Source organism: Canis lupus, chromosome 20 (assembly GCF_048164855.1).
Source record: "Canis lupus baileyi chromosome 20, mCanLup2.hap1, whole genome shotgun sequence".
Taxonomy (NCBI): Eukaryota; Metazoa; Chordata; class Mammalia; order Carnivora; family Canidae; genus Canis; species Canis lupus.
The window spans coordinates 10,146,839-10,157,438 of NC_132857.1; positions in this window are offsets into that span (position 1 = coordinate 10,146,839).

Here is a 10,600-nt window from a genome sequence, read left to right on the forward strand (position 1 = left end):
CTGTTTTGCCTACCAGCTGTCCCCCTACCCTGTCTGTCTCTCTTTTCTTTTCCTGGGCCTTCCTCTTCCCTGAGGTACAATAATATTGAAATCAGGCCAATTAATAATCCTGCAATGGCCTCTAAGTGGTCAAGTGAATGGAAAAATTACACATATCTTACTTTATATGAAAAGGTAGAAATAATTAAGCTGAGTGAGGAAAGCAGGTCAAAAGCCAGAGAATCTGAAAGCTAAGCTTTTGGCACCAAACGGCCATGTGGTGATCGCAAAGGGCAAGTTCTTGAAGGAAATTAAAAGTGCTAGCTCCTCCAGGGAATACATGAACGATATGAAAACAATACAGCCTGTTGCTGAGATGGAGAAAGTTTTGGCGGTCTGCGGAGAAGCTCAGAGCAGCTACAATATCTCTTTATGCCAAAACCTAATCCAGACCAAGTACCCTAACTCTGTTCAGTTCTAGGAAGGGTGAGAGGAGTGAGGAAGCTGCAGAAGAAAAGTTGGAAGCTGGCAGAGGTTGGTTCATGAGTTTTTTTTTTTAAAAAAAGAAGCTGTCTCCTTGACAGAAGAGGGCAAAATGAAGCAGCAGATGCTGAGGTTAGAAACAGCAGCAAGTTCTCCAGAAGATTGAGCTGTGATCATTAATAAAGTTGGCTACACTAAACAACAGATTTTCAATGAGACAAAACAGCCTTCTTTTAGAAGAAGATGCTATCTAGGACTTGCCTAGCCAAAGAGGAGAAGTCAATGTCTGGTTTGAAAGTTTTGAAGATTTCAAACAAGACTCTTTTGTTAAGAGGCTAATGTACATGGTGTCTAAGTTGAAGGTAGTTCGTTCACCATTCTGCAAATTGTAGGCCCCTCAAGAATTATGCTACAAATAATTGCCCGTGCTTTCTAAATGGAAACAACAAAGCTTGGAGGGCAGCACATCTGTTTACAACATGGTTTACCAATTATTTTAAGCCTGCTGTGGAGACCTAGTGTTTAGAAAAAAAAAATTCCCTTCGAATAGGACTGCTCATCAACACTACATCTGGTCATCCAAGAGCTCTGATGGAGTTGGTACCACAAGATGAATGGTGTTTTCATGCGTGCTGCCAGGTCATGCATTCTGCAGCCCATGGATCAAGGAATCATTTCAACTTTTCAACAAGTCTCATGATTTAAGAAATCAATTAAGAAAGAAGGAAGGAAGGAAGGAAGGAAGGAAGGAAGGAAGGAAGGAAGGAAGGAAGGAGAAAGAAAGAAAAGAAAAAGAAAGAAAGAGAGAAGAAAGAAAAGAAAGAAAAAAGAAAGAAAGAAGAAAGAAAGAAAGAAAGAAAGAAAGAGAAAAAAAGAAAGAAAGAAAAAAGAAAGAAAGAAAAAGAAAGAAAGAAAAGAAAAGACATTTCATATAGCTTCTACAGTTAGTGATTTTGCTGATGGATCTGCACAGAAAATCTTTCGGGAAGAACTCACCATTCTAGATGTCATTCATGATTCATGGAAAGAGGTCAAAATATCAATATTAACAAGAGTTTTGAAGAAGTTATTTGCAACCCTCACGTGTGGCCTTGAGGAGCTCAAGACTTCAGTGGCAGAAGTAACTACAAATGTGGCAGAAATAGCAAGATAACTAGAATTAGAAATGGAGCCTATAGATGGAACTGAATTGCTTCAATCTCATGATCAAATTTTAATGTACATTTTTTAGATTACTGTACATTTAATAGACTACAGTATAAACAACTTATACATGCACTGGGAAACCAAATAATTCATTTGACTCACTATATTGTGATATTTGGATTGCTGCAGTGGTCTGGAACTAAACCCATAATATCTCCAAGGCTTGGCTATTTATATGTCTTTCATCCCTTGTTTCCATCTTTGCCAGAGGGAATGCCCTATACATGTTTTTCTTTTTAGTAGTGTCACTAATGATAGAGATAGAAGCATAGATACATTAATACAGATATAGATGGTAGACTCAATTCAATTTTACTAAGGGACTGCTTTAAGCTTGTGAAAAAAAACTTTTTTAAAGATTTTATTTATTTATTTAAGAGAGAGAGAGAGAGCACGAGCAAGGGGAGATCCTCCTGAGGATCTTTTTGAGATCTTCATACTCCCTCAACCTCTCTTCTCTTCAAAAGTCTGGACTTAAAAAAAATAAAAATTAAAAAAAAAAAGTCTGGGCTGGCCGTTAGTCCCTATGTATTATAAAAGAGGAGCTTTATGTCCATACAGGTACCTTAGAGTGAACAATATCAGGATGGTGGGGGACACTTTCTTACTATACTGTATTTTGCAGTCTGGATCTATATGTTATTTTGACAAATCTACATCATTCTTCATTGTTCCAAAGACTTTCACATAATTAGGAAACAAGATGAGAGAGTAGAAATCATTGCTTGCCACACTTTGTAGTTATAATTTATATATGTCAAATATATTTTGTTGTTTCCTTGTCCTCTTATTACACAGTAGTTCAACTAAACACATTTTGAATTTTACTTTGAAAAAGAACTTGTGTATGTACAAACATATATAATATATATATTTTATATAATAGATAGATATAGATATATATGCATATATATAGATATAGATAGATATAAAGAGTTTAGATTGATTCTATTTAAAGTAATACATTTCAAAAAAAATAAAGTAATACATTTCATGAAATGGTCATCTGAATTAAGCTGAATGATTAATGTGAATAAAAACAAAAACAAAACAGACAAAAAAAAAAGAGAGAGTAGGTTTTAGACTTGAAGAAATTAAAACTCTTTATGTGGTAAATAAAATGACTCAAAGTGGTAAAACAGGTGACTTTTCTTATACCATTTGGAGGAATCAGCCCATCAGAAAACTGGTGCCCAGAATAGATGTGAATCAGAAGAGGTAACGTGAAAAATCAATGACTGCACTGTATCGAGAAGAAATACTTGTCAATGGGGAAAGAAAATAAAAGAGTATTAACTAATAGTGCCCCAGCCAGATAGAATATAACTATTATCAATTGACCCATGGTACTTTATTTCCTGGGCACATAAGGGAAGAGAGACAAAACCAATTTAGGAAAAGAAAATTTCTTCAAACTATTCACACATTGGAATGTGGCCAGTGTCAACAGACCTGTAATGAACAGGGAATCCTAGCATAGAGGCAAATAATATACAAGTGGAAGATTCTCCTTCACTTGAGTGATTTTAGGTAGATTTTTTTTCTTCCTCTATTGAGGCCATGGGAGAATTTAACCCGTATAAGGTGTATAGTAAAGAAAAGACGTATTTACAGTTATGAGAAAATGTTAGAAGATGTTATTCCAGCAAAGGAGCATTGGTCTTTACTATGAAGGTTGGAGAATTGAAACAAAATACATAGAATTTTTAAAGGGGAAAATACAAAAAAAAAAAAAAAAAACAATTATAACGTTTACAATGGAAAATCATGACTTATGATGTTCTTATTAATCAGTAATTCTAATAAATGTTATCTATTTTCAAAAATTTTGCAACTGGTAATATTTTCATTTAAATACTGTTTTTCATTTATTTGAAGGAACCCAGGGTTTTTTTTAAAGATTATTTACTTATTTATTCATGAGAGACAAAGAGAGAGACAGAGACATAGATAGAGGGTGAAGCAGGCTCCCTGCAGGGAATCAGATGTGGGAGTTGCTCCCAGGACCCCAAGATCACAACCTGAGCTGAAGGCAGACGCTCAACCACTGAGCCACCCAGGTGCCCCTAAGGAACCCAGTTTTTTTTATAATGTCTTTTAAATCGTATTACTAAAATTTTGCCATTTTTATATGTTTGATATTAAATTTAAAGGTATAATAAGTTCATGTTTTAGGAAGGATTTTTTTGTATTTAATATAATTAATATTCACAATCACATTTTTGCCCTTTAGTACTGTTTTTCTAAAATCCTTTTTAGAAGTTCTCATATAAAAAAGAAAAAAAAGAAGTTCTCATATGGAAGAATTATTCTACCTTAGATATATATATATATACATATATATACATATATATGTATATATATATAATATATATAATATAAATAATATTAACTCTCTGGGATTGTTTTGCTTTTTTTTAACAGTTTGAAAGGAAATACTGTAGTAGGATTTTATATTAAATTATCTAATTTTAATAAGCTTATAGTTTATAAATGTAAATAATCTTTAAGTTGGCAGTACTTCAATCAGCAAATATTTGTCAAGGGTGGACTAAGTAAAGGCCTGTTTTAAATTTTGAGAGAAAACAGTAAACAAAGAGATAGATTTAGCCCTCTTGGTCCCTGTAAAAATGGATAAATTTGATTTCAATGATAAATATTAAATCAAATAAACCCATCTGTGTGTAACCATGTACTTCTTGTAAAGAATACAAATAAATGAATGTATATAAAATAGATGATGTTTGAAAAGATTTTGCTGAGACATGTTCACATCTTTTGATCCATGTATAAGCATCTAGTTGGTTATATTACTTTGTATTTAGGAGAATTATAAGTAGAAAAAAAAACAGGAAGAAAGAAAAAGTAATATTCTATTGTGTTACTACAAATGTATAACACAGAACTGTCACAGCAGACCCACGTGATCTTACTGAGCACCAAGCTTTATCAACTCAAGTGATACCATGAGCTCTGGAACAGAGAAACATTTTTTTTTTCTTTAGGGAGCCAGAAACACATCAAAAGCTGCCGTCAAAAATTGTCTCTTCTCTTCTACATATTATAGTGCCTTTAGTTCTGTTAAGCATAATGTATATAAGCACACTGATCAACTAGGAGAGCTATTGATTTAACTTCTCCATTATCTCTCCTTTAAGTCTTCAGGAAAGGTGCTTAGGTGATTTCAGTTTTCAGTCAGCCCTGCCCCATAAATCTATAAATTTCAGGGTGATTTACAGGTATATCCTTATAAAAGTGTGACTTTGCTGTTTTTTAAGCCAATAATTATTAAGAAAGTCTGAGATTGTTCATTAGGGTATTAAGGAGATTTTTATTTCACAGATATAGAGGGAATGGGTTATAGGTCAATCCAATAATTTGGATAGCTTGATTAATCAATATGATTAATAAGTGCAAACTGGTTATCATAGAATTATGATACTTAAAACAAATTTAAATGAATCAGATAAAACCCATTATGTACTTATCACAACACTCAGCACATAATATGGTCTGAAAAATATTATTTACAAGTGTTCCAAAATGAACAATAATAAAATTAGTTTTCAAAGTTGTTTAAAGTGTTGAAAAATAATTATTTTTTGCACTAGCTAACATAAAATTTATGCTATATTGTAGGGATTTGCCTAGCACTTATTGTAAAAATAGTCTCACCTTGCTAACAAGGGATATAGGGAAAATCAAGTCCTAAGACTTTCTGTGTATCATTAAAGGTATATTTTATATATATAAAATAAATATCAGAAATAGAAAGTTAATAACAATAGAAAAGGAAATCAAGACTCTAAAGATATAAATGTATCTGCCTGTATATATTCCTAGAATAAATAAATACTCATTATATTAATTTTATTCTAGAAATATTTTGAGCAGTTTTATATAAGTGGTTTTTCTCTCAATTGATGGAATGCCTGTTATTCATTTATGAAACCAAAAATATGTGAATAATACAGAAAATCAATGTAATTCCTTAGATATTCTTCTAAAAAGAAGCATTTTTAGCCTCCCTGAACTATTGAATGAGATAGATCAAGGAACATATATTTGTAATGTCACAAATAGCTTACATATTAACCATATATATCTTACTGTCAAAATGCCTAAAATCATTAAAACTTTGACTTAAACTCAGTTTTACTAAATTTGTGATATTGTCCCATCTCTTTAAATAAATATCTCAAATTTCTTACCAATAAAATGAGAAAAACAATAATGAAGGATATCAGAATATGTCACTTTAAGATATTGATTATTCTGAGCTAAAGATAATTGAAAAAAAAAAAAAAACACATCTGATCTCCTGACCCACAAGATTGTGATCTGAGCCAAAACCAAGAGTTGGATGCTTAACAGACTGTGTCACTCAGGTGCCCCACATCTTTTGCGAGTTTAGACAGAATTTGTGTCTGCAAAGCATAGCAATTTAATGAAATTAATTAATTAAAATAAATAGAGCGTGTGTATGCGTGTGTATGTGTGTGTGTGTGTGTGTGTGTCTATATATTTTAGAGAATAAAGAGAAAGGAGGCTGGGATATGAAACATTCAAAGAACTCTGAGTACTTTCATTTGAATGGGTTGTATTCAAAAAACTAAAATTCAGTAGATTGTCAAACTCTTACGTGCATTGCAGGTCTAACATACTCATTTTGAATAAAGCTCAGGGTTTATATTTACTTAAAGTCGATTGTTAAATTATACATATTTATGGAGTAGCCTATGAAAAGTATATATATATATATATACACACACACACACACATACATATACACACACACATACTATTCACACACACAATGGTGCATACACAACGTGGACAATATGACAGTGAATAATTAGAACTAATTTTAGAGTTTGTGATTTATATAACTGTTCATTCTATATGTAAATTCTACCGCATGACATATCCAAGAAAAAAAATGCTCTAAGGACAATAGTTCTAGATGTTTTAAGATTTAAAAAAAAAAATTGATGACTTTGTAGTTGAATTTTTAAAAAGCTGATACAGTGTTGTTAGGAGAAAAAACAAGAACCCATTTACTATACCTGCAATCAAGCCTATACCATGGAAATATCCTGATATATGTATGACAATAATAAAAAAAAAAACTAACTCAGCAAGAGTGATTGTGAAGTTTTTCTTTTAAGCACTATCTATCACAAAGGTGATCAAACCTTACACAAGTAAGCAAACCAAAAAAAGAAGCAAAGTACTTTTACAGGTATCATTGAACTGTATACATTAAAGGTAATACCTTAGTTGTTAAGGAGTTTATATCCAAAAAGAACTTACACAACTCAACACCAATCATCATCATCATCATCATCATCATCATCTAATTAAAAATGGATAGAAAACCTGAATAGACACTTTTTTTCCCAAACAGGGTATATGGATAGCCAATAAACTCATGAAAAGTTGCTCAACTCCTTAATCATCAGGAAAATACAAATTAAAATCATAATGTGATATAACCTTACATCTAGCAAATGGCTAGAATCAAAAAGTCAGGAAATAACGAATGTTGGCAAGGATGTGGAGAAAAAGGAACACTTGTTTATTGTTGATAGGAAGGCCAATTGGTATAGCCATTATGGAAAACAGTATGGAGTTTTCTCAAAACAAATAAAAATAGAATTACCATATAATCCAAAAATCCCATTACTGAATATTTATCCAAAGAAAATGAAAACATTAATTTGAAAAAAATGTGCACTTCTGTTTATTGCAATATTGTTTACAATAGTCAAGATATATGAAGAAATCCAAGTGTCCACCCATAGATAAATGTATAAAGAAACTGTGATATGTATGCATGTATGCATATAAAAAGAGATATTACTCAGCGATAAAAAAGAACAAACTCTTGCCATTAGCAATAACATGGATGGACTTACAAGGTTTGAGAGTAAGTGAAATAAGTCACACAGAGAAAGACAAAAATCCTACAATTTAACTCATGTGTAGAATTTAAGACACAAAACAAAGAAACAAAGAGACAAAAACAGACTCAAATACAGAGAACAAACTGGTGGTTAGCAGATGGCAGTTGGGTAGTGAGATGAGTGAAATAGATAAAGGGGATTAAGAAGTACGAATTTCCAGTTACAAAATAAATAAGTCACAGAGATGAAAAGTAGAGCATAGGGAATATAGCTATAGGCAATAAGATGCTACTAACATTGTTTGGTAACCTGGTGACTATGCTTGTAACAGGGAGCACTGAGTAAAGTATAGACTGCTAAATCACTATATTGTATATTTGAAACTAATATAACACTATATGTTAATTATACCTCAGTAATAACAGTATTATATCAATATTGGTTCATCAATTGTAGCAAACATATCACATTAATGTGAGAATCTAAGAATAAGAAAAAATGTGTGTGTGTGTGTGTGTGTGTGTAAGAGATATGGGAGCTGTCAGTACTTTCTACTCACTGTCTCTATAAACATAAAATTGCTCTAAAAGCAAAGTCCATCACTTATTTTTTGAGGGAGTAATGGCTCTGATATAGTTGAGAAAATATTCTTTTTAGAGTCAGAAGTAAGGGATACGGGACACCTATTTGGCTCATTAGTAGAGCATGTGACTCTTGATCTAGGGGTTGCAAGTTCAAGCCCCGTGGTGAGTGTAGAGATTACTTAAAAATGAATTAAAAAAAAGAAGTAAGGAAGTAATATAAGGAGTTGGTTTTGTTTTTGTTTGTTTGGTTGTGTTTTCATTTTGTTTTTTTTGCTAAACTACCTTCCATCTTTAGCCACAAGCAGCAGGTTCATCCATTCTTTAACCATCTTTATTAAATATGTTATTCTTCCAAAAGTCTTTTTCATTTTAAAAGCATTTTTTGAAAGACTTTACACATATTAACTTATAGGCATCATTCCATGTATTCCTACATCTTGGGTACCATTTTATCTCATGTTACAATTTATTTTGTATCCATTTGTTTATATATGTATGTCTTTTATTGAAGTATAATATAAAAAGGTAATTTCATAATTTGGGAGGAATATAATGAGGGAAGCAATGAGATTTTATGACCGGTTAACAGAGTATTTTACAAATTAGGGTTTCTGGATTAGCTACACATGGTTAATATCTAATAGGGGCACAACGCTTTGGAGTCATCTGTTTTTTTTTTTTTTTTAATTTTTATTTATTTATGATAGTCACACAGAGAGAGAGAGAGAGAGGCAGAGACACAGGCAGAGGGAGAAGCAGGCTCCATGCAGGGAGCCCGACGTGGGATTCAATCCCGGGTCTCCAGGATCGCGCCCTGGGCCAAAGGCAGGCGCTAAACCGTTGCGCCACCCAGGGATCCCTGGAGTCATCTGTTTTACTGAGAATCATTCTGTACCACTACTGAACAAAAACCTACAAATTATCATGTAATTTTAATAAGTCTGGGAACTTTAAGCAGTAAGAAACAGTGAATTTAGATAAGTACATTTTCCCAAACGATCGTTGGATGGACTTCACCTCACGTGACATTGAAAGGATGTACCATCCATATTCTCGTATTATTTCCCGATTTCAAATATTTTTGAGATGTATTAAATCTATATTTATTAAAGAAGTCTCTAAGCAAATACTTTTCTTTTTTTTTAAGCAAATACTTTTCTTCCTCAAAGTGGCTTTCCCTTTCCTAGAAAACCGTAGATTGTTAGTTGCTTTAACACCTTGATCCATATATTACCTTGATGAGTTGCAGAGAATTTAAGTTACTGGTTTCCTATATAAACATTTTCCTCACTTGGAGTTCACATATTTTACTTTATCAAGGAAATGGATTGAAAATTTACATATCTAAGTGATTATAAAATGTAGGTTGATATCACATTCCTCTGACATGGTAAATGTCATAAAAAAGCAGAAATTTAGGAACATTAGGTGGAAAGTATGTTTTATACAATGTTAACATTTGAATATTTTTTCAAAAGTTATGGAAAAATTTAGAAGCTTAAGAAATTTGTGATATTCAAAAAGGAACCTTCATAAAAGACTAAAGTTTAATTTTATAACATATCTTGGTTAACTGTATTTCTGATACCATGTACACTCGGATTACATGAATTGGATCTTATTGTTAATAGTGGTAATAGTAGTACAAATGTTATTTGTATTTGACTAGTAAAGTTAGAACAAGATAATGCAAAATAGAATTGAAGTTTCATCTCATATAGACCATAGCACAATTCTAATATGAGTATTTGCCACTACTTTTTTTTCATAAAATCTGCTAAATTAATACTCTGTTTAAAAGAAACCTCTTTATGGATGAAAACCAAATTGTTTATAACTATCCTAGAAGCAAGATCTTTGAAATGACCTTCTACTATCTTAGAAAATACGCCCATGTTGGACTTTCCTTCAATGTGCTTTGATAGTCATTCAAGCTTGTCTGATTTAAAATTAAAATTAGTCATGAGAAGAATTATTCCTTGAGAACTCTTAAAAAAATCCATTCACCTCACTGCCAGCTCTCAGACTCTACCATTTGGATTATCTCAAGACCTCATGTAAATGTATGTTTTTAGATATCTCCATATGGAGAATAGTTAATTTTAAAAATAAGGAGAGACTCTGAACTGGCCTATAACTTTTGTATGCTAAACCTTCTACAGAAAAATAATTTTTGGATAAGATTTTGGCAAATGTACAGACATCCTATTTAAATTCAACATGTTCAAAATTCTATTAAGACATATTCTTAAAATTAAGAAGGTAATCCTGATGTATGGGTGGCAAATTTGTTTTAAAATGAGGGAGGATTTCTCACTGAATAGTCAAGAAAGGATTGACATCTATCTACCTTCAGTCTGTTGGAACAGCTTCTCTTCTAAATATATACGTTGCCTAGAGTACTGATAAGGTTGTTATGAGAAGGTTTCAGACTAATAAGAG